Source organism: Thunnus albacares, chromosome 20 (assembly GCF_914725855.1).
Source record: "Thunnus albacares chromosome 20, fThuAlb1.1, whole genome shotgun sequence".
Lineage (NCBI taxonomy): Eukaryota > Metazoa > Chordata > Actinopteri > Scombriformes > Scombridae > Thunnus > Thunnus albacares.
The window spans coordinates 7,389,796-7,412,732 of NC_058125.1; the positions used below are offsets into that span (position 1 = coordinate 7,389,796).

General features: G+C 39.7%; 2 long non-coding RNA genes across 2 annotated transcripts; one reads left to right on the forward strand and one right to left on the reverse strand.

The window, feature by feature from the left end:
- The first annotated feature begins 3,832 nt into the window (after positions 1-3,832).
- Positions 3,833-19,115, forward strand: LOC122971326. Its single transcript, XR_006399447.1, has 5 exons — positions 3,833-4,394; positions 4,482-4,653; positions 4,829-4,928; positions 18,224-18,346; positions 18,474-19,115. It is a non-coding gene; the product is annotated as an uncharacterized LOC122971326 (long non-coding RNA).
- Positions 19,116-21,050: 1,935 nt separating this feature from the next.
- LOC122971569 lies at positions 21,051-22,717 on the reverse strand. The gene is made up of 3 exons (XR_006399516.1): positions 22,564-22,717; positions 22,293-22,376; positions 21,051-21,913 (listed from the first exon to the last, which is right to left on the reverse strand). It is a non-coding gene; the product is annotated as an uncharacterized LOC122971569 (long non-coding RNA).
- Between the last annotated feature and the right edge of the window lie 220 nt (positions 22,718-22,937).

The window sequence follows — 22,937 nt, forward strand, 5'->3', positions numbered from 1 at the left end:
TTCAGGCAGAGGAAGCTATCAATGTGTCAACAAGCTTCCAGCATCACCAATTTCGCAAGATGTTGCCATCACACATATGCTTAAAAGACAAGCACTTACACACACGGAAGGGCAAATACATGCACACATATCCAAAATGTCTAGAGCATTAGCTGAAAGGAGATACAATTTATTTCCCCATTGAAACACAAATCCCAAACTAAATAAATTGTTACTGGCTGTTGGCAGTTGACTTGACATTTCTGCAGAGAAATTATCATCATCATCATTCAACTAGTGGTCTGAAATCAAGCCACAAAATCAGTCACTGTAAAATACATACAGTATGTCTCATGAACTTTGACATATAAATACAAAGCCTCATACTGGACCAGATTATACTTTGGTATATCTGTACAATTTCTCTGTAATGAAGCCATTTTTTAAATGAAAAATCTGACTTTAATTTACTTTCTCTTGCTTGCCGAATGTGAGCTGAATATTCCTGCTTGCTCAGCTCAGCACTAAATGACTTTAACACAGCATCTTTTTTTTAAAAATTTTTTTATTTACACTCAATCTTCAAAGATGAGCCCTCATTTGAACTCTTGGTACAGAGCACATTCAGGATACCAAGAACAACTCATTACAACTTCCTTGAATAAACCAGTCTCGTTTCAATTAATTTAACACAGCAACAGAACCTCCAAACACTGCAACACGGGCCTGTTTCAAGCCTCAGATGGTGGTCTCCCTGGTTGACTCTGTGTTCACTAATGACCCTGGATCTGGATTGCCATTATAAAACACAGATAAATGTTTACTGTCAAAGGATGACATCACGAGAGTTAAGGTTTGTACAAATATACAGGTGCTCCACCCCCCTCCGTTCCTTCCACTTCCTCAAGTCCACATTGCTTTGATAAAAACAACTCTAAACGCCAGTGCCCCGTGTTCACATTTGCTCTGTTTCATTTATTTTGTTGGCCGCTGAAAACATAAACTTTTACTTAGCTGTGTGTTATTAGAATGTAAGCTTTTTTCCATAGAGGAGGTTGTGGAGGGAGGTCGGGTGTGCGTGTGTGTGTGTGTATGGGAATGTCTGTATTTCTGAGTTTTCCTTCTCTGTCCTGTCACTGATTAAGACCCTGTATCCAGGCACTTGTTTTCACATACAGCATTTAAACATCAATAAATCATTACCATGTGAATCTGGAGACATACATATCATGACTACAAACAATCAAGAATGCTTCTAAGAAAAATGGCAGCTTTTACATGTCTCCACATAGCATTATCCATGCTGTGACACTGGATTAGTTTGATGAGAAATGTGATGGTTTGCTTTATGGCACAAAAGAGTGAGAAGATGCTTTTGTGTATGTGAAGTATGTATGTTATCTTACCTTATGGAAATTTATATTTTATCTCATCAAGGTCTACTTGGGTGGCTTCAAATCAAATGTTACAGAAAGCAGGCCAATGGTTGCATCCTTTATGTTGTAGGATTTAGGGTTTATGGGAGATGTAGTCTTAATCTGACAAAGCACTATTACTAAATATAGTATTGTATCTAAATGGTTTCTTTTGTTTACAGGACATATACACAGTTGATTTGACAAGAACCATCATCGTGGCTGGCTGAAAAAATCTGTTTGAAACACGTTTTCGTTAGCTTGAAAATAAAGTTTAATTTTTAGGATTCTGACTTCAAACACAAAGCTACTGCTGCTGTTTACACGCAACAATGATTTTTTTCAATGGAAAGCAAATTAAGTTAAACATTTTGGTAAATACACTTATCTGTCATCTTCCTGAGAGTAAGCTGAGAAGATTGATACCAAACTCAAAGTGGTATCAGTTTTGTCATCCCACTCTCTACTTATTTCCCAAAATTTTAAATTATTTATTTGAAAAAGGAAGTAGAGCTGTGGAGAGAAGTAATCTGTCAAACATTTCAGTTTTTACATTTTCTGATAAAATGCATGTTGCAACCTGAATTGCTAATTGGTTACATACACATTATGACTTTCTCTCCTTCCTCCATATATTTTTTGGAACACACTTCCCCCTCTTTTCACATAAATAATCCAAGGATTGTCCAGGTAATGATCTGGTTTTAATTTGTTTTACACTAATTTCCTAATTTAGCTTGTAACATGAAAACAAGACGTCACTGCAGGGTTAGAAGCAGGACAAACTGGCAACTTCTAAAATGGCTACTACTGTGTACATAATATTTTCTGCTGAAGTTTCATTTTCCTCTGAATCTCATTGCTGTCACACCCGCTTCTCAAACAAGACTGACATCCTCCCTCGTTAGACATTCAGCAGCCACACAGTAACCTGAACCCTGTGTGTACACACACACACATTTACATTCATTCAGGGTGACCCACTGCCATCACACTCCTATCACAACCTGTCTACATCTCATTTTGCTGTGCACATGTGCACGCATAGTATGTCTATGTGCGGACAAAGCACTGTGCACACATGCGCCTCAGCTGTAGCCGACACTCAGTACCAGCCCGGAATCTAATATCCCCCCCATTGGAAACATATGTGGAAGTCTGACAAAAGCCGGCATGTTCCCTGTGCCATGTATGTCAGCAGTCAGTCAGTCTCGATGCTGTCTGTTTTTCAGGCTGTGCAGTCCACTGCAGGGCTGCGGTGGTGCAGCAGCCCTTGCAATGTGTGCAGGAGAAGCCATGAAAAATGTCTGTCTACTGTTGTGGTTTCCTCAAACTTCACAAAAAGGAGAACAGTGGTGCTGTCGATGATATTTAATGCTCCTGGATTACTGTGTCATATGTTTTTGGATGATTGTGTGAATCATGATAATTCATGTTTTTTTATGGTCTGATGCAAGCCATAATAACAGGTCGAACAGTCACTTTTGACTGAATCTGCATACTTGCTAAACTGCTCTGCTAATTCAGCAACATGCTCAAAGGACCAGTGTGTAGGATTAAGTGGCATCTAGCAGTGATGTTGCAGATTGCAACCAACTGAATACCCCTCTCCCTCCCCTTTCAAACGTGTAGGAGAACCTACGGTGGCCACAAAACTCTTGAAAATCCGGAGGGCCCCCTTTAGAGCCAGTGTTTAGTTTGTCTGTTCTGGGCTACTGTAGAAACATGGCAGTGCAACATGGCAGGCTCAGTGGAAAGGGACCTGCTCCCTATGTACATATAAAGGGCTCATTCTAAGGTAACGAAAATATGGCATTTTGTTCTTGGATTGTACACCATTTCATCCAATAAAGAGTTCCTGAAGAGGGCAAAAAAGCTATTCAAATTAATGAGCTTGCTAACAGCAACTTACAGTTAGCTCAGTGGCTAGCAAGACAAGTTCACACAATTCAAAAAACATATTTGCACCATCGACTCCTGTCTCTTTTGGCTTCTCTTCTCTTCTGGCTTTTGTGGAGAAGTTTACTCTCAAACAGAAGAGGTTGAATAAAAGCGGATAGTGCAGCAAATAGGCTACAATAGTTTCCTCCATTTTGAACTTTCCGGCTCTATTGCTTCAAATAGCCCTGCCAAGACAGCTTGGTAGTGCTCAACGGTGCAAAGTCAAATGTCAAAATTCACCCAAGATGAAGACGGCATTAATTTACTGCGCAAATAAATCTGATGATTCCATTGAAATGAGTTCGTTTTGCCATTTCAAATGCCGGTGTGGAACTGGTAGGGGGGAAAAAATGATCTGACAGACCTGAATGCAGCAGAAACAATTCAATATATCTTCTTATTGCCACTGTTATTTTAATGAAAGCTGCTGTCTACACAAGATCTGCAAAAAATATGCAACTGTTCTGTTAGGTCCAGGTTCGATATTTTGAGCAGCTACAACAACATAAGTGTGTATTTATTTAAACAAGAATTGCTATTCATACAGACTGTTGCTGAGCACACATGGAAATAAAACAGCTGAAGTGTGACCCATTAAAAATGTTGGTGCTTTGGCCCGACTTGCACCAAGTTTGTTATATGTGAATAAAATTGACATAATTTGTTAGTTTTAGACTAAGTAATGCCCAAAATCATTTTTTCTGAGTGTACAGTGATGACAAAGTTCCTGCAGGGAATGCAGAGGTAAGAGCTTTCAATTCTACCTCGAAACCTTGCACCTTCCCAAAGTGCCAAATTTCCTCCTTGGTCGGACCGGGCTGGCACTTCTGTTGTTGGCCTTTGAGAGATTGTGGTTGAGCTTTACTCAGCTGTATGGACGTCTTGTCTTCAGCCACAGAGGCTTAAATACACATAACTGAAGCCGTCTCCATTCTCTTTTAGCCCACTGAGTGACTGTCTACTGATTTGAATGACTAAACCATTCGCAAACCATTCTTGACGTTCAGTTTTCTCAAGCGGCTACTAATCAGCAGTCCTTCAGTCGGAGGAAGTAATCAGGTAGGGCGAGGAGTTTTTGAAAACCATCGCGTTGTGACAATCTATTTGGCCGCTTTGTCAAAACCCTTCTTTTGTCACCACCACAAGTTGGAGAGCTAATAGGTGGTGAAAAGCCTGGTTGGAGGCCCAGATGAAGCAGATTATTTTATGAAGACTGAAGGAGAGGCATCCAAGCATTAGCATGTGTGCTAGCCAGAGTTGGTCCCAGGAGGGAAACCCAAGTCTGGCCACGGTGTCCCGACGGACATCCTCTGTCCAGGTTTGCATATCCCTGTTTCGGCTGAGCTGCTGAAAGTTGTATGTGTGTGTCTGTATATGTGTGTTAGGGGGGTTATATGGTCTGTGTGTGTGTGTGTATGTGTGTGTGTGGCTGCTGAAAGATTTGTTATTTGGAGCGGTGAATTTTAATGACGTTTGTCAACTCTAATACGCAGAGCTGCCAGGCTGTGGACAAGACTGAAGTTTTCTCAGCTTGCTTTGAGTTTATTTAAAGGAAGTGCTGCTTTTCAAGAAGACTACTGCAACTTACTTCTGGTAAGTTCTGTTATTTATAGATAGAAACAGAGATAGAAGCTCATATACAGTCACATTCACATCCTCAGTCAGCTTGATGTTGATGTTTTTTTTTCCCAGAAGACCAGTAAGCTGTCGTCACTTGTCATCAGATGAACACTTGTTTATTTGATTAATAACCAGACAAACAGACATTTATCATACAGTTTTCCTTTAGGCTTAATCACCTTCTGTTTAAAGTTAGCCAGCAACAAATTAGTTGCACTTCTAGTATGACAGCAAATACTGTAATATCACATAAGTAATAAAAATAACAGTATAATTAACAATATTAATTTAAGTATTTCCCAAGAAGAGTATTTTTATCAATTAAAAACAATTAAGGCCTTATTAATTTTCATATGGAGTATTATTGTAAGTGCTAAGTAAATGTTATAATCATAACTATTACAATATTTACGCTGTCACTCCATTAAAGGTCAAATCTTTTATATTTTTTTAACAATATAAATTGGCTAAATTCATTTCTCATTGATAAAGCAAAAATCTACATTTTTGTGTGATCATAATTGAAAATGCATCCCTGTTAAACTGACATACTGACAACAAACAGACATGACAACAGATATAAACTATATAAACTCACTTTTAATAGCATCAGAAAATATTGTTAACATTAGATTTGGTTATTGTGTAGTTGTGTGTGTCTCTGTGATCCCATTTACACCTTGCATTAAAATGTGTTTTAGGTTATCAGATTGCTATCGGATAGTGCTTGACCACATGAAAGTACAGGTGTAAATGCACCCTAGATGCACTGAGGACGGATTTTTGATCCGACTGGCCAAACCACCTCCAGAGGTGGTCAGGGATGCATTGTGACCACATTGAACATAAGTGTAAATGCAATTGCGTTGTCAATCCACATACAACTACGTGGGCGGAAATATGTAACTGCGTGACTGTTCCAAACCAGCGAGGTAGCAGCCATTAGCCAGTTAGGGAGCTGAGCTACTAGCAAGAAAGCAGCAAGAAAGCTATGTATATTCAAGACACTCGTGGATGGAGTCAAGACAACACAAAGTGCCGGCTTCTTCCTCGCTTCGAATAGCAAGCAAAAGTCCATACAATAGTGAAGCTTCATGGATGGCTACCATCTTTTTGTTGTTGTTTTTTCTTGGACCCGTGCAAACAAGAGGAGGATGTGACGTTCAGTTTTTTGAGCTGGACAGAGCAATGGGAACTCAATTGGATCTCAATGTGGACACTAGAGACACATATTAATACCAGGTGTAAATGTAATCAGGTTAAATCATATCTACATACAATCTGGATACGAGACACATTTTAATGCAAGATGTAAAGGGACTAAGAGATAAAGACAAGAGTTTGAGTTCTTTGTTTTCGTTTGGATCACAGATTGTACCTTGAAAAACACAATGAAACAGCAGTTTGAGGGTCTTCAGCTGTTTTAATGCGACACATTTCCGAGTGAGTTGTAATATATAAGTAGGTGTATCATTTCAAGGAGGATTTGATCAAATTCATCTGGGATTTAAGTGTAACGTTAAAAACAGCACCTGGCTCAGAGAGTCTGGAGAATACAGAGTAATGTGGAGATGTATATAGGGCTGGTCAGCTCCACACACATCTCCTTTACCTACAGCGTTAGATCAGGAGAAGGAGGACGACATGGAAAGATGAATAAATTACCTAAATCACAATCCTTTGGAAATGTAAAAAAAGTTCTTGAATGTCCCAACGCACATTCTGACACTCATTAACACTCAGCTACTATGACCTACAAGCTAAAACTAGAAAAATAATACATTTTTTACATATATTTGACTTATACCAAGAGATAACAGAACAGTTAATGTAGGGACACATGATAAAAACTTGGGAAATGTATTTTTGCCTCACTGGGTCTTTAAGGCTTTTTGCATTTACTTTTAAAAACACATCAGGGTTTCCTCATTCCTTTTGGAGGAATCTGCCAGATAGATGCCACAGTACACAATGAAGTCTCTGCATACCCATGATAAACCCATACAGGTGATTTCAATTATTGTACCTGATCACTCCTCTTCTTGGGACTGTGAGGCCATGTACAGACTGCTTTGTTGCATCTGCTAGAGCGGGACACTTTTATCGTTCTTATTGGTGCGTGTAGTGTGGCAACATCACATAATTCCTGCATAGCTCCATCCACCTTCAACCTGAGCATTATGTGCTCTTATTGTTAAAGTACAGACATGTGTTTGGCCAGGGCTAACACCTATATGAAAACCTTAGTGGAAAGACAATGTAGGTCATTATTGATAAAATTAGCAGCACAGTACATTTTTTTAAAAGAGTTAAAAGTTGAGAAAAATGCACTTTTAGCTTTTAATATTTAGAGTAAAAACAAAAACAAAACAGAAACATAACAATAGCTGCATATGAACCTGTAACCTCCTGTTCCAATGTGAGTGGGAACCTGGAGGCACATGTGCCACAGAGCCGCCTCTGCTGCATAAGGCTGACTGCATACCTCTGAAACCTAACAGTCTGTGAAACGTTGCCCTGTCAAACTCCGAATCCCATAATTCAACAGGATGGGCTGACAACACCACCTTCTCTTCTTCCTCCTCACCGTCCAGACTTGTCAGCTACTTCATCCATTCTGAACTGAGACACACGCAATGTGTCTGTTCACAGCTCATCATCATCAGGAGAGAGGACACGGTCAAATGGCTTCTTCGCTGTCTGTACACTACACACGGCTGTTTGTGTGTGTGTGCTGTATTTCTTGCTCTCCCTGTGATCAGATATAATGTGTTTATAAAGCGCTCCAGTGTGCCAGGTCTGAGCAGTCAGTGTTTCTTTGTGCCAGCGAGGCCTGTCAGCTGGTTAACACACATAATTGCTCCCTAATTCTCCCGTCAGTGGCTGGATAATATCTGATTAACAGGTAATGAGCCACATCCCATTCACCAAATCCCCGCCCATAACTCTGTCTTACTGTATTATCCGTTAAGGCTCCATCATTCTCTCTTTCTTTCTTTCTTAAACTTAATAACCTCTTTTCTCGTTTCCTCGTTTCTTTGCAGCATGTTTGCTAAGCATTCTCCTCTCTGGCATTTATACAAAATAACAATTATAATCAACATATAAACGGCTCTTTTGCTGGTAAGATTCAAATGCAACAATCATTTAAAGGATGCATTGATCCAAATTCTCCAGCTAAAACGAAAAACAACTAAATATGTACCAAGTACTTTTTCTTTTTCTAGTATTGAGCATGCTCATAGAGACAAATGTAACAAATGAAAGGACAAATCAAATTCAATTTAAAGGACCAGTGTGTAGGTTTTAGTGGCATCTAGCGGTGAGGTTACAGATTGCAACAAACTGAATACCCCTCCCCCTCCCCTTCCAAGCATGTAGGAGAACCTATAGTGGCTGCGATACTTGCAAAAAACACATAAGGCCATCTGTAGAGCCAGTGTTTGGTTTGTCCGTTCTGGGCTACTGTAGAAACATGGCGGTGCAACATGGTGGGCTCCATGGAAGAGGACCCACTCCCTATGAAGATATAAAAGGCTCATTCTAAGGTAAGAAAAACACAACAATTCTTATTTTCTTATTACACACTAATTAAAACATACTTATGAATATTGTATTCCATTTCTGCCAAGTCTGCCAGATGCCACTAAATTCTACACACTGCACCTTTAATTAAAAATGTACTTACAAAACAGTATTGTCAGTCCAAGATAATACAACTTACTAAAAAATGAAACATATGAAATAAATGATTTTTGTATTAATTTGCAGTCAACCTTTCCTCCAAGGGGACAAAGGGACCCAAACATGCCAGGGAAGTACCCCCACAGCATAACAGTGCCACTGGATGCCCCTGCTGCAGGGGTTTTTGATCAATAATGTGACTAATCACTTTATTACACATCTCTGTAGACTAGTGCCTAGGTTATTTGGGGCTTCTAAATGCATATTTCATTTTGATTAGTGGTTTATACACTACAATCTTAGTATAAGGACTGATTTCTGACATAGTCTGATCACTTCCTGCCATGGCTGGGTTAACCAACTTGGGAGCCCTCCATCCTTCCAACACCAAGCATCTCTGTGCATTACATGTGTATGTCACCTTAAAGCAGGGGTACTCAAATGCAAGTTTTAGAGGTTCACTTATCACATTTCCACTGCATCAAAGGTCCAGGAAGGGTGCATTGAATGGTGATATTTCAGTACAAAAAACCTGAGAACTCTGTATGTGAATTGTCATTTCTATTAAAGGTCCAGTGTGTAGTATTTAGTAACATCTAAAAGAACAGACTTGGTAAAAACTGAATAGATTATTTATAAGTATATCTTAATTAGTGTCTAATCAGCTGAAAATAATAATTGTTGTGTTTTCGCCCTTTATATCCACATGGGAGCAGGTCCCCCTCCATGGTGGCCGCCATATTGCATCGCCATGTTTCTACAGTAGCGCAGAACGGACAAACCTAACACTGGCTCCAGTGAGGGCCTTACGCGTTTTAGATTCAGTGGGTGACTACCGGAAATGCACCGGTTTTAAAACAAAGAAGAAGAATGGGCCAAACATTTTGCATTGTGAGAAGTTTTTGAAACCAAAATCTGATAAATGGAGGATCATACTTATTTAGAAAATCACAGGAGCGTGAATTGTCTCTACACACAGCTCCTGGAGCAGATGAGGAACAGCAGTGCCAGTGAATCATGGGTGTTGTTCCTGTCATGAGAGCGTCCAGAGCAGTAAATTGAATACCTTTGGTGTGGTATTGGTCTGACCCTTGTCAGCTATTATATGTGCAGCAATTTGACTGCTGGAAGGTGATCAGATAAGTTTAATCACACTGCTTTTAGTGTTCAAACAGACTAATGATTTGATAGATTATTCTATCTTTATCAGAATCAACTCTGAAGAACACAGAATAAGCTGTCAATATGTTTGTGTTTGAACAGTAAAAGCTGCATGTTTATGTTATCCTTTTATTGTCCAGACTGAAAAGGATTTCCAAAAATGTTTCTGTTAAATAAAAGATATTTTTATTACAAATGTCATTATTCTTAGTGTTGTTTTTTATATTTTTATTTTGTGGTTCAAACTAGTGAATTACAGTTAACATAACCTGAAGTGGCAATAAAAATTAATCCATAACATGTACTACAGTGCCCTGCTCTGAGGATCAGTGGTATTCCAACTTCACTACTGTTTTATGTTGCTTTATAAATATAAATAATGACAGTATAAATGAATGGTGGAAGTGGTAATGACAATATACTGACTGCAGGGAAATACTGTCATTGTATAAGTATATATTAATATGTTTATCATTGCAGTTATCACAGCACATCTGATGAATATGTTTTATTTGGTAAACTTGTACGTTTAAGTTGAACAAATGTGAATATATAAACAAAAAGCTTAATAATTATCCAGAAAATATAGAAAATGTATAAAATGTAAAAATATAAAAAGTATAAAATAAATAAAATATCAAAAATGTAACAAATAAATATAAGATGATTTGATGCCTTGATGATGAACAGGCAGGTGTGTGAGTACCTGAGATACTGTGTGGACGTTCCAGAGGACCTGGAGGGAAACTCAGAGGCCAGGTGTGAAACCAGTGTGATGTCTTTGGAGGACCAGGGAACTTGTCCCTGGTCTTCCAAACACAGCAACTAGGGATGACAAGTGGGTTTCCCTGACCTAAAGAGCCATGCTGTCAATAGATAAAATGTCTATAGGCAGCATAACGGTACTCCTGGTTGTCATCCCCAGGCTTCCTGGTTTGGCCAAATACCATAATGTCCTCCCAGTACCAACTATGAATGCATAAAAAGCATTTTCAAGACAGTACTGGGAGAAGTGTGGTATTATTATTACACAATCTGCAGGGTACTGGCCACAGCATTTCCTCTCCCAGTCTGTAGGCATGTCTGTACAGTTACTACAAGTACAACATGGTACCCCTGGCACTCCAGCAAACGGTGGGACACCATGCCTGCACTGATGCATCATCAAGGCATCAAAAATTAACCCTGGCTGCCTCTGAAGCAGTTCACTGGTGAGCTGCCTGTGCTCCTCCAAGGTCATCTCTTCAAGAAGTTTCTGAAAAAATAAAACAGGAAAGACACAGATAAGGCTTTATAGGTTATAAGTTTCATGATATGTTGGAAATATGGTAATGGTAGTGCAGAATTTAGATTGTAGGCTGTCCACTGTTCTCAAACATGTCTACAACAATAACATGATTTTTAAAAAAAGTCAAAATATTGCTGCTCGATACTGTTCCTATATAGCATTTATATAATCATTCAGTAGTGTTGCGGATGTTTTCAGTAGCCTCTTTTATACAGAGAACCTGCATTATAGCCGTAAAGAGGATCCAAGGGGAGGACATTTCTCTTCGTTTGATAATGTTAAAAGTAAAGTTAGACTTTTCTGTCGGCTTCCCGACTCATTTTAAAAAGACAAGAGAGAGAGAGCAGCTGTGGTCGAGTGAGCTAGAGGGTGAATGAAGAGAGGGAGTGCCAGTAATGTTAGTGAGGAAGCTGGTGAACCAGATCGATAAATGTTATTTTCTGATTGTTTCACAGCGGTTAGCTTCTAAAGCACAAACACACCCACACACCTCCTCAACCCTGCAGCTGTGTGCTGCGCCGCCTGATTTGGTCTGAATACGGGCTAAACAGAACAGCAAGGCGGATTACAGGCGCAGTATTCCCGCCTTGAATGAGCTGTGTAAAAGGGGCTACTGACTCACATTACACTGATAACACATCAAACTATACAGACTACAGTAATGTAAAGCAGAGTGCTGCTACGTAAATACCACTTTGTGTTGTATTGGCATTTTTAATATCATGCAGAACGGGTAGGAATATGATAAAATAATTGTATAAATAATGTCACAAACCTCAGTCGCTTCAGTCCCTTCAGAGGGTTTCCAGCCTCTTCCCCTGCTTCCGTGGTGCCGGTGTTTGCTCTCCTCCCTCGCTTGGCCCTGCCTGCAGCAGAGCCACTAACTCACCCTCTTTCTCGCCCTCTTCCTCCTTCTCTAACCTCCTGTACTTGACTCTGCAAACGGATAATAAAATATGTAACGTTATCCTGCCAACGCTATCTCGCTATCAATAATGCCTAACATTAGAATAAAATAACGTAAGTTCTGTTTAGCATGACGTTGCTAATGTTAGCTTGTAATACCAAAACAATGAAACACTCATAACTGCTATCTTGATTTGTTAGAAAATGCTCGCAGCTGTCGTGGGCGATGACATCTTCAGCAAATAGCTTCTTGTCCTTGAAGGCCACTGTAGCTTCTGGAATCTCTCCAAAGTCTTAGGGAGGGGAGGGGTGAGCGGCGGAGTGCTTCAATCTAGAACCTCACCGTTAGAGGCCGCAAAATACCACACATATTACACACTGGACCTTTAATGGGAGAGGTGACACCTTTGTTGTGTAACCAAGTTGTTTAACTTGAGCATGAAAAGGTGTGATGGCCAGGCAGAAGTGTTCCTTAATTAGACTGCTGCTGTATGGGACTGGTTTAATTTTTGTGGTTCTTACCTCTCTGTTCTGGGGATAGTTTTGTTCAAAATGTACACGTGTGGTGTCACAGTGGGGTTTCACACTAGCACTCTTCACATGAGCACATATTCCTCAGTCCACTTATCCTCAGATGCATGGTCAACCCTTTTTTTTCACTACTTTTTTTTTGATAAAGCCATTTTACTTTATTAACCAGAGCTCCTACATTTGATAACAACCGCTAACTGTGGCAACTAGCAGGTAGCTTAATGATGACAGGTGAGGTGACGTGATAGCAATGCATCATTCAAAAGTGGTCTGGGTCAGTTTGTGTTGAAATTTTGTTCCTGATCCAGATTAAATTATTGTTTGGAATCCTATTGAGTCCACCTATTGAGTCTTAAAGTAATTAAACCTATAAAACACATTTATGCAAGAATATGCACCATGTGACACAGGGCCTTAAGATTCACACAAGACCCAGTTAAATGACCTTGTTATTTTAATTTTAGGTGAAACTGTAATTTTGCAACGCATATTCAAAAACATACTTACAATCAGTTAAATTACCACAAACCATACACAATGAACCTGGGGCTTTAAAGCTCCCCTGTGGTTGTGGGGTCCCTGGGCCTTCTTTCCCTGGTTATTAATCCAGCCGTGCTGATCATCCTCTTTTCTTACATATTGCTGTAATGTACCAGCAGAATGATCATCAGTCATGTACACTACTGACCACAATTTCTGAACTTGTTGATAGGTGTCTTTCTCAGATATCTACCCATTGATACACAATGAGAGACTATTGAAACACTCTGTTCAGCAGTCTTTGTGACTGGAAGCATCTGCATTCTTCATTTTTCTTCACTCATTTAATTAGATTTTTTCCTAAAACTTTTCACCTGACTGTAGAAGCGTTGTATTTGTTCCAGCTGGAGCTCTGTTCTTGCTCATGTTTGCTTTTGAGAAAATTGTACAGGCTACTGGTCAAAAAGGAGAAAAGGTCAAAGAAAATGCCACTCCGTCTAGTCTGCAAGACAAATTGATAATGGTCACAGATTGCAAAATGACCTTTTAACGCTATCTGGCACTAACAGCATGCTGGATAAGTTTGGGGAGACAAAGCTTCAAAGTTTCAAAGATTTTTACATGAGTGTAACTTCAGCAAGCATCCAGAAATATGTGACTTTTGCAACAGTTTCATATGTGCTGTTTCAGATGGATTCTCACATAGTTTTCACTGTAAATGTTGGGGAAAATGAGAAGCTAAGAGGGCATAACGCAGCGACTCTCAGATTGTTTAATACCCCGTCTGATAGGTTTCTAAGCTTCAACGGCAGACCAAACAGCAATTTTTACCGCCGTAATTGCTCAATTTATGACCCAAATACTTAGATATGAAAGGTATTCCGCTCAATATTTATGCCAAAGCAAGTAAACTAATCAGATTCGAGGGGCAGAACAATTGGAAATGCTGTGGTTTTCATTCTAAATGATTTATTTAAAAAGAGATCGGGTGATATTTTGTGATGGTTGACAAAAATCACGTGTTGAGGCTCTTGCAATGACTGAAATCCCCTTCCAAAGAAAAGAATACAGTTTACAGATGTGTTAGTCTTCATTTTTACTGTAGACATATTCAGTATTTGTACATCTCTATGCGCTGTGTGTGTGTGTGTGTGTGTGTGTGTGTGTGTGTGTGTGTGTGTGTGTGCATGGATGAGTGTGTGTTTGCATGCATGCACATACTGGATGTGCAAAAATGTCATGCACTTGAATGCACAGAAGACTGAAATCTTGCTTGTTGGTTCAGCTAGATTCACATCACCTTTTAGATTTTTCCATAAATTTTGATGGCTGCACAATTTCTCAGAACCATACAGTTAAGAATCTGGGAGTAGTATTCAGTCCCTCTCTTACATTTGAGCCACACATCAAGTATATACATTAACTGCCTTCTTCCACCTTCATAAAATAACCAAAATACGCCCCATTTTATCAAATTCAGACACTGAAATCCTCGTACATGCCTTCATAACATATAGAATAGACTACTGTAATGCACTTTTCTCTGGCCTACCTAAGACAGCAATAAAAGGTCTCCAATTGGTCCGGAACATGGCTGCCAGAGTCCTCACAAGGTCTAAGAAGTTGGAACATATAAAACCGGTACTGATGTCTCTGCATTGCACGTTTGGAGGCAGGCACTGTTGATACTTACAAATCCAGGCTGATGTTTACTATGACCTTAACTAATTTCACTGGCCAGGAACCCAAATCACTGACTGACTGTCCTCCCTGAGAAGCAGCTACCCCAACTCTGTTACATATATATGAGCTTTGTTTTTAAATTACTAACCTCAATCTTGTTGTCATATTAACATTATTACCTGTGTATGTGTGCGTACTTTTACATATCATATCGTGTGGTTTTTTTTAATTTACAGAGACTCTTTAGCTGAAAACACACCGCCGCTGTGGTGCATCATATGACACGTGCCAAGAGGAAGCGTTGCGCCGCAGTGTGTCAATATAGTAGTTACCAGGATGTAACTACAGTTCTGTTAGCACTATGAGTTAAACTAAATGCCATGGGTGAGTTGCCTATTGTAGTTGTCTATTTTTGATTAATAACTTGAAAAAATAATAATCTGAGCAGTGAGATTATGTTTTGAAAGCAACAGATCAACTAACAATTCATTCATTTTTGCCTTGTGGATGAAGGCAGAAGTGAAATAGTTAAAAGTACAGTGAAATGCAAGCAACAAACTAGTAAATTAAATCTGTAATTGGGCCACCATTGTATAGAAGTACAAACAAGCTTTTCTGGGGGAAAAAAATGCATTTTTCCAGGAGTGGTGACGCTGGAAATAGGACAGTGGCGTGAAATGTCTGCTGCCGGTGTGGTGGTTGTACATAGAAAAACATAGGGGCAGCTGTTTTGACGCGCACCATTCAGTGGCGGTGTGATTTGGCTTTCTGGGTGATGTGCACTTTAAATAAACTGAAGTTGAAGTTGTAGTTACGCCTGAATGCATCTCCACATACTGTATATGAATTTAAAAATACACAGCTGGACCTGAACTCTGCCCTTGTGCCAGCTCAACAGTACCTCCCCTGTGCCGTACTGAGGGCATGAGACAATAGTATCATGGAAGAAGCCTGGGGGTTCAGGACCTCTCCAGTTACTCTTGGAAAACTCCTCAAAACATATTAAAGTCTCTGGCACAATAAAACAGGGCACTGGCATTATTGTTAGAGTCTCAGAGCATCAAGTATCAAGCATTGAATTGATCTTGGCTGTTGTCTGCCATTGTGGGCAAACAGGGAGGATGTATAATGCGGAGGAGATCCACAGAGGTCACGCATGTGGGCGATGCTCTCAAAACAATATGCAGAACAGTCCGTGTGAAGGGATTTCATTTTGATGTATATGAAACCAGGCAGGCAAAAAAGATTGTAGTACAGAAAGGTATGTTTACATTTAGAACTACATTAAGCAGGATTTTTTTAATGCACCTGTCTACTGTAAGGCAAGCTGAAAAAGAGAAACGACTTCCTCACAGATTCACATCTTCTTGTTTCTGTTTGACGGTTGAGTAGCTTTAACAAATCACAAATAAGTGGAGGTGGGACATGAAAATGTGCTGGGGAAATTGTTGCATCAAAAGGATTTACAGTATGTCTCCCACAACATGACACCCAATATTTCAATAAAGCTTCACACCATGAAAGGATAAAATAACTGTGAGTCTCTTTGGGCAGGCTATATCTTGCAGAGGTGAGCTCTGTGTTTGAAATGAGCTGCTCTGATATCACAGCAGGTGGATCCATTATGTGTCAGTGGACAAGGGAGACATTAGCCCAAATCTACTGATAAAAGGCTATTTTTGCCTGCTTAGATGAATCTAGTTCACAGTCATAAAATCCTCAGAAACAGAATGCTGTGGAAAACCAACAGCTTGTCGAGTTTTTAATAATATTAGCAAGTTATTATGTAATGACGACTTGTCATTACAGGCACTTTTAAGAATCTGTAAGCATCAATTCATAAAAATGTGTTCTTATTTTACTGCTAATTTGGTCAGAAGTGCCAATATCTGAGTGTGTTTTTTAGGGACTATCAAAAAGTGCCAGCTGCTGGCAGTTAATCGGCCATTGTTATTACTGTATGTTGCCATGTGTGATGTCACATTTTGTATTCTTGAGTTTCTTATTGCACTTTTTGTTATTTATGTAGCTCCCTGAGCCGGGGGGGGGTTCTTAAAGAGACAGAGCTAAAACGGCCTTTTTCAGACAGAGGCTGAACTGACTGAGGGGCTACACAAAGGACCAGTAGAGTTTTTTGAACTTTTAAATGTTGTGGTGCAAAATGAAAATAAATTTGCTCCTATTCATTTTCAATGAGACACAAGTTAGTCATCTGCCAAGCAAAGGGTTGAGAGTTGCTGATTAAGTCTGTCACTGCTAGGTAAATCTCTGTATTTCACAGTATACAGAGTTTTTAAATCTGGTGTCGGTGGTGACATTCCCACACTTGCCAGATGAATTCATACTGCAAGACTTCTACCGTGAGTGGCTAACTTCTGGTTAACCCTCTGCTAACTTGAATGGGGATAAAATAATTTAATGGTGTGGCTCTTGTAAACTTTCCAAATGTTATCGGACTGAATGGATCAAATTCCGATAATGAAACAAGTCATTTCGCGGGGGTTATGTGACACTCAAAACAACTTATCTACCGTTTTACCGCCACAACAGGCTGCAGCAGAGCCTATGACATAAGTACATGTCGACAGGGTTTTTGTAATTACTCTCACTGCCAGAAGAGGGAGACAAAAGTCCCGCACTCCACCTTTAAATATGGGCTTCTTCTCAACATTACCACATCAAGTCACCAAGTGCAGCTTTAACCTGCTTCAGAAATGAGGCAGCGATTTTAAGTACCTTGTACCTACAGTCGTCACATTTCATTCTAAAATTCGAATCAACAGAAGCTCATCCATCAAGACATTAAAAAGTTATCTTTTGTCTGAGCCAGGCTTAAAGAATGCTACAGAAAGCATGACAGGATGTCTGGCTCCTGTCATCTGTGCAGCAACAGTGCTATTTCAGAGCCTTTTTTTTTTTTTGTCCTCAACAACCTGCTTTAGTCAGTGTGAGCGTTACAGAAAGTGAGCAGCCCCTCTGACAGGAAGAGAGAAAGATAATATATTTTATTTTATGTGTTTTGGGAGGAGAGAATGTTAGTGTGACTCCATATATTAAACATAAACCCATTTAAAGCTAATTGAATACAAATACAGGGTCGGGGTATAAAATAAGAAAAGTAGGCAAAGGGACATATCAGGTATTAATGTTAACTGTTCTATTTTTCCTACTAGTAGGTGAGATATTCTATGTCCAGACTATTATAAGAACTGAGGCCTCCTAACATATTTTTCTTGGATAGGGCCCACACACTACATACACACCACATACGCACATGGACACACATCCTCCATCGAAGCTCAGCGTGCTTGGAGAGGAAAGGCGGACATTTCGGGGCACGGGGCTACATTATACTATAGTAGCGGCTTTTATGAGACAGACAACACGCCTGGCTCCAGCGGGAAAACCTCATGATGGACAGGCACTTTACCTGAGCCAAGAGCAGGCAGGTTAGGAGGAGGGAAAATGAAATAAAATCAATACTCGAACATAACTTTTTATATAAACATTTGCACTCTACGGACTTTGTTGGCAGCGGGAGCCGGTAACCTGTCCCTATTGGTGGAACTCAACACCAGACCGTTCGTGGAGGACTGGCTCCCATCGAGGTGATGGCTACTGGCAAGATGTGACGTGAATAGCAGGCTGTTTATTCAAGGTAAAAGAAGAGAGAGGGGGTCGGGGGGGGGGGACTGGCCTCAAATCCCGCAGTAAAGCTGCTCTTTCCCTGAGCAAGGGTTTTCACGGCTTGTTGATCATGCTAAAAGCTGCCTTAACCTCTGCAGGAGTGATGCCTGGGAGCTTCAAGCAACAATTCTCCTCCAAGAGGGAAGAAATGGAGAGCCTATACCTCCCCTGAACCAAGGTGTGATTCAAATGCAGCTTGTCTTTTCCTCATGAGAAAGATGAATTTAACAGCAGTAGAATATGGGTGTTAGGCCGACATATCATCAACTGAGGGGGTAAATAGATTAAAAACTGCAGTCATTTGCCAAGTATAGTGTTTTTAGGAACAATTGAAGAGTCCATGTAGAATCCAAAACATACAAATTGTAACCCCTAAATTGACATGTGTTTCTAATCCTAAGCAAATAGCTGACACCCACTCCTCTTGGAGATGAAAGCAAGATGGGGTTCATTAATTCACTGTCTCTTGTAGAAAATAAACTTAATAAAAACAAAAAATATTTCTAAAGAAAATGCTGCCTTGTAGCTCTCTTCAAAAAGACAAAAATACTATTCACAGAATGTTCCACCAAATAACTACTTTAAAGAGGTTGTTAAGTGTTGCAAAATTCTCACTGGGCCTTAAAGTAACATGCATGTATTACCAGTTATATTTTAACTGTACTTTAGTTGTACTTTAAGAATAAACCTGCTTTAAACATAATGAATGTGAAATATGAAATATCAACATAACAGTAAAGCAATATTCAAGTTTAAAATAGGAATTTGGCTTCTGTAGTGCAAACTTCTTTGTATATAAAGAAAATCTATCAAAGCTCATAATTATTCACCATCTTAGTAGGATAAGATTAAAAAAAAAGAGCTGCACACATCAACCAGAGAGAAATCCATCATATGTTAACTGTATATAGTCAATGCCAATTTCTCTTCTGACAGCAGCCTTGTTAGACCAGAATGCAATTCATCCATAAGACATCTGGGCTACTATTATTTAATTTTTCCCCCAATATAATACCTGGTGTTTCAGTACTACTTACACACTTTACTTCCATATAACAAAAGAAGTCTTCTTCAGTGTTAAATGCTGTCTAAACACAAGTAGCCACACAAAAAAATATATAATTTAAAGGATCGCAACGAGATGAAAGAAATTAAAATGGTCTCACAATAATGTTCTTATTACTTTAAGTTTGCTGGAGTTTTAATCCTGTTTTTAAGACTTTTTCCCCTTTCCATGATTCTTGTAAGAAGGTAAAGTTGTGCCAGAACCTCCACTCTACTAAATTATTTATCAGAAACTTTCTGGTCAGTAAGCAGAAAAGATTACAAATCTGACCAAGAACTACCAAGAAGTACATTAAAGCTGGACTTATTGAGATTTTTATATTAACGATGTGTGAAATGACCACATGTAATATGAAAGGTGTTGCTGTCTTAGGCAGTCTTATGCAGTGACCTCATTCAGGATTCTAGTGGCCTGAGGGTAGAAGCTCTTCGTGAGCCTCTCCGTGCTGGCCTGGGGTATCCGGTACCTTCTTACTGACCACAGCAGGGAGAAAAGGCCGTAATCCACATGGTCGGGAACCTTAATGATTTTCCTAGCAGGCACCTCTTTTGCTCTGATAAACTCAGCACCAAATGGCAGACAGACAAAGTTAGTGACTAGCTGGTGAACATTGTGGAGCATTTCGCAGCTAAAGAGCCAGATATTTTCCTCTTGAGAAAAAAACAGAGTTAAAGGGAAAGTGAATATTGGACAGTCATCAGATGGCCATAAACAAAATTCCAAATGAATGCCAATGTTGTTCTGCATCTGCTGGATGTGTGAATAGGCAGCTGTTTGCTAACACATTCACCTGATTAACTTTATAATGTGATAATATATCAGTGTTGTTTTTACAACTTGTCACATTAGGCCCAAAAAAAATCAGTTAACATTGGTTTAAAGTTTGTGACACTCTGTGCATCAGATACATTTTGGTCAGTATTGAGGTTAAAGACCTGGTCCTTAAGACATGTTGAGGTTTAATTGAGAAACACAACACTCTACTGACCAAACTGAGTGTTGAACAGCATTCTGGGAAATGTAGGATATCAGAGGATCAGGTTGAGGGAGGGTAGGCACAGCTAAAAAGTGAATTACAACACTTCATCTCAAATTAACTCCTGGAATGCAGTGAACATTGCAGACTGATGAGCAGTGTAAGAGTATGTGAGGGGGATTTTTGCATAAAACAACAATGGACAGTCTGGGACTAATAGGCCACAGAATAAACTGGGTGGCCTGGCATGGACTGGCTGCTGGTCCTACCCTGAGCTGGCCCAGGTGCTGCTGACTACGGTGGAAAAGACCTCTCACTCTCCTCACAGCTGGCTGGACGGACACACACACACACACATACAGACACACACAGACACAGCTGGTTCCTGCAGTCGCCCAGCTGCAGCAGCTGCCACACTGAGCGCTGGATGGACTGGGTCACAGTGAAACACCTGGAGGCAGACACAGTCAAGTTACAGCGGTGATCAGACTGACTTGGGAATAAAGTAATAGATCTGGATTGGATTTCAAATGTTTGCTAAATGTGCACTTTGATTGTATTTGTCATTCTGAAAAGAAACATCACTCCTGAGATGAAGAAGAAAAACTGTTCATTTTATTTGAAACAGGGCCATAAATATCAAAATTTCACTTCATGCTTATCAGACCTTCCAACACTCCTCCACACTTTTTCCCAGGTTTCTCTTGTATTTTCACCTCCTCTCCTGCTGTGCTCACTGTTTGTTGTTTTTCCCGGGAAACTCCCATAATTTGCATGGCCTTCAAACTTTATTAAGAATGATCCATAAGTTTTTGTCTCACATTACCCAAGTTGCCAGATTGTCTATGAAACACAATCTACACACACAATCCACACACGACATACAATTTCAAACCCATCTTTCACCACAACCTGATTCAAGGGGCGAGTGCACAGCTGCTGTCTGCACAGGCAGTCTGTCCTCCTGTCCTCCGTCCTCCTCCCTCTGCTGCTTAGACCAAAACAAAAACAATACCAGATTGATTTATGATAAAGTATTCATTTCATGGGACCAGTATGGGCTACTGCACATGTTTTATATGTGCACTGTACAAAGATTAACCATCCCTTCTAATCATCTAGTAAATTAAAAGACAGTGCTTAAATCCAAAACTAAATCAATGTACTCTTACACATTACAGCATCTGTGCATGAACAAAAATGTATTTAATACATTCAGGACTCAAAGTGCTTTGGATTTCTTACTTCTTGTTTAAAGCTGTACTGATATCACATATCTTGTCATACTTTGATAAGACGTCTGGCATTGTATTGTGTGGTGCCTCTCTGAATCGCTGCATTCTTTCTTACAGAAGAATTAGACCAGGCTGTGTATGAAAACTGAAAGCGGTTTCGGTGTGAAAGCCAGTCTTGGTAGGTACAGTTAGGGACTCCAGCCATCCACAGCTGTCTTCCCTGGTGTCTCACTAACTCTCCACTCTGGTCCTCTGGAAACTCTGTAATAAAAGAAAATGTTTTGTTAAGTTTAAAACAGATGTCTTAAATGAAGACTGCATGAAGAAAATAAATGACTATGAGGTTAATCTTTCCTCTTTACTTTAATGGTGTTTACACCCACAGATGAACAGTGTAGGAATTGTAGCTTTAGTTTTTACTTGTAACTAAAGTTCTCCAACTTTAGTGGACCAAAGATTATTTGACCAATTAAAACAAACTTAAGTGATTATATATAATATTTGGTGTCAAACTGTTTTCAGTCATTGACTGTCTGAAGTCTCTGACCCCAGAGGACACTTATATCTCCCCTGGTGATTCTATGCCAGACCTGAACTGCAAACTGGACTTTTGCCTTAGGCCTGATTTTCGGAGACACACCTGCTCAGCTGGACTGAGGTCACGTGAATGACAATGCCAATCAAGAACATCCAATATTTAGGATCTTCCTCCTCGGCAGACTACCTAAAAAAGGGGGGTACAGTTACTTCACTGTTCACCCAGTATGGATGTGAACACAATAAAACTACTTAAAACCAAGTCAGCACTTTCCTTTCAGTCATTGTTTCATTTCAAATCAAATATTCCATAGCCAAAACAACCTAAATGTGTCACTATCTAAGTGATGGACTCTATTCTGCTCTCTACTCACCAGCTGCTAGGTTCCCCCTGGCCGTTTCTATGGCTGTTATCCCGGTGCAGTCATAGGATGACTTTATGCATCAGCCTTCCCATAGTGGACCCACATCTGTCAAATAGGACACATGACATTTATTATATTATTTAGAACATTTCTTTATTTTGTAGTCTGCATGCACAAACACACTGCTGGTAATGTACACATCTGTGAACACAAAGACCACACTAGAGCTTAATCAACAAAAAATGCACGTCAAAACACCCCTAATGTTGTAGGCTGATGAGTCTGGTGGACTCAGTCGGAGGCAGAGGAGTTTCTTCTTCCTCAACTTTTTTCAAATAATAATAACTATTAACAATAATTTAAAAACCTTTGTGTAGCCATTG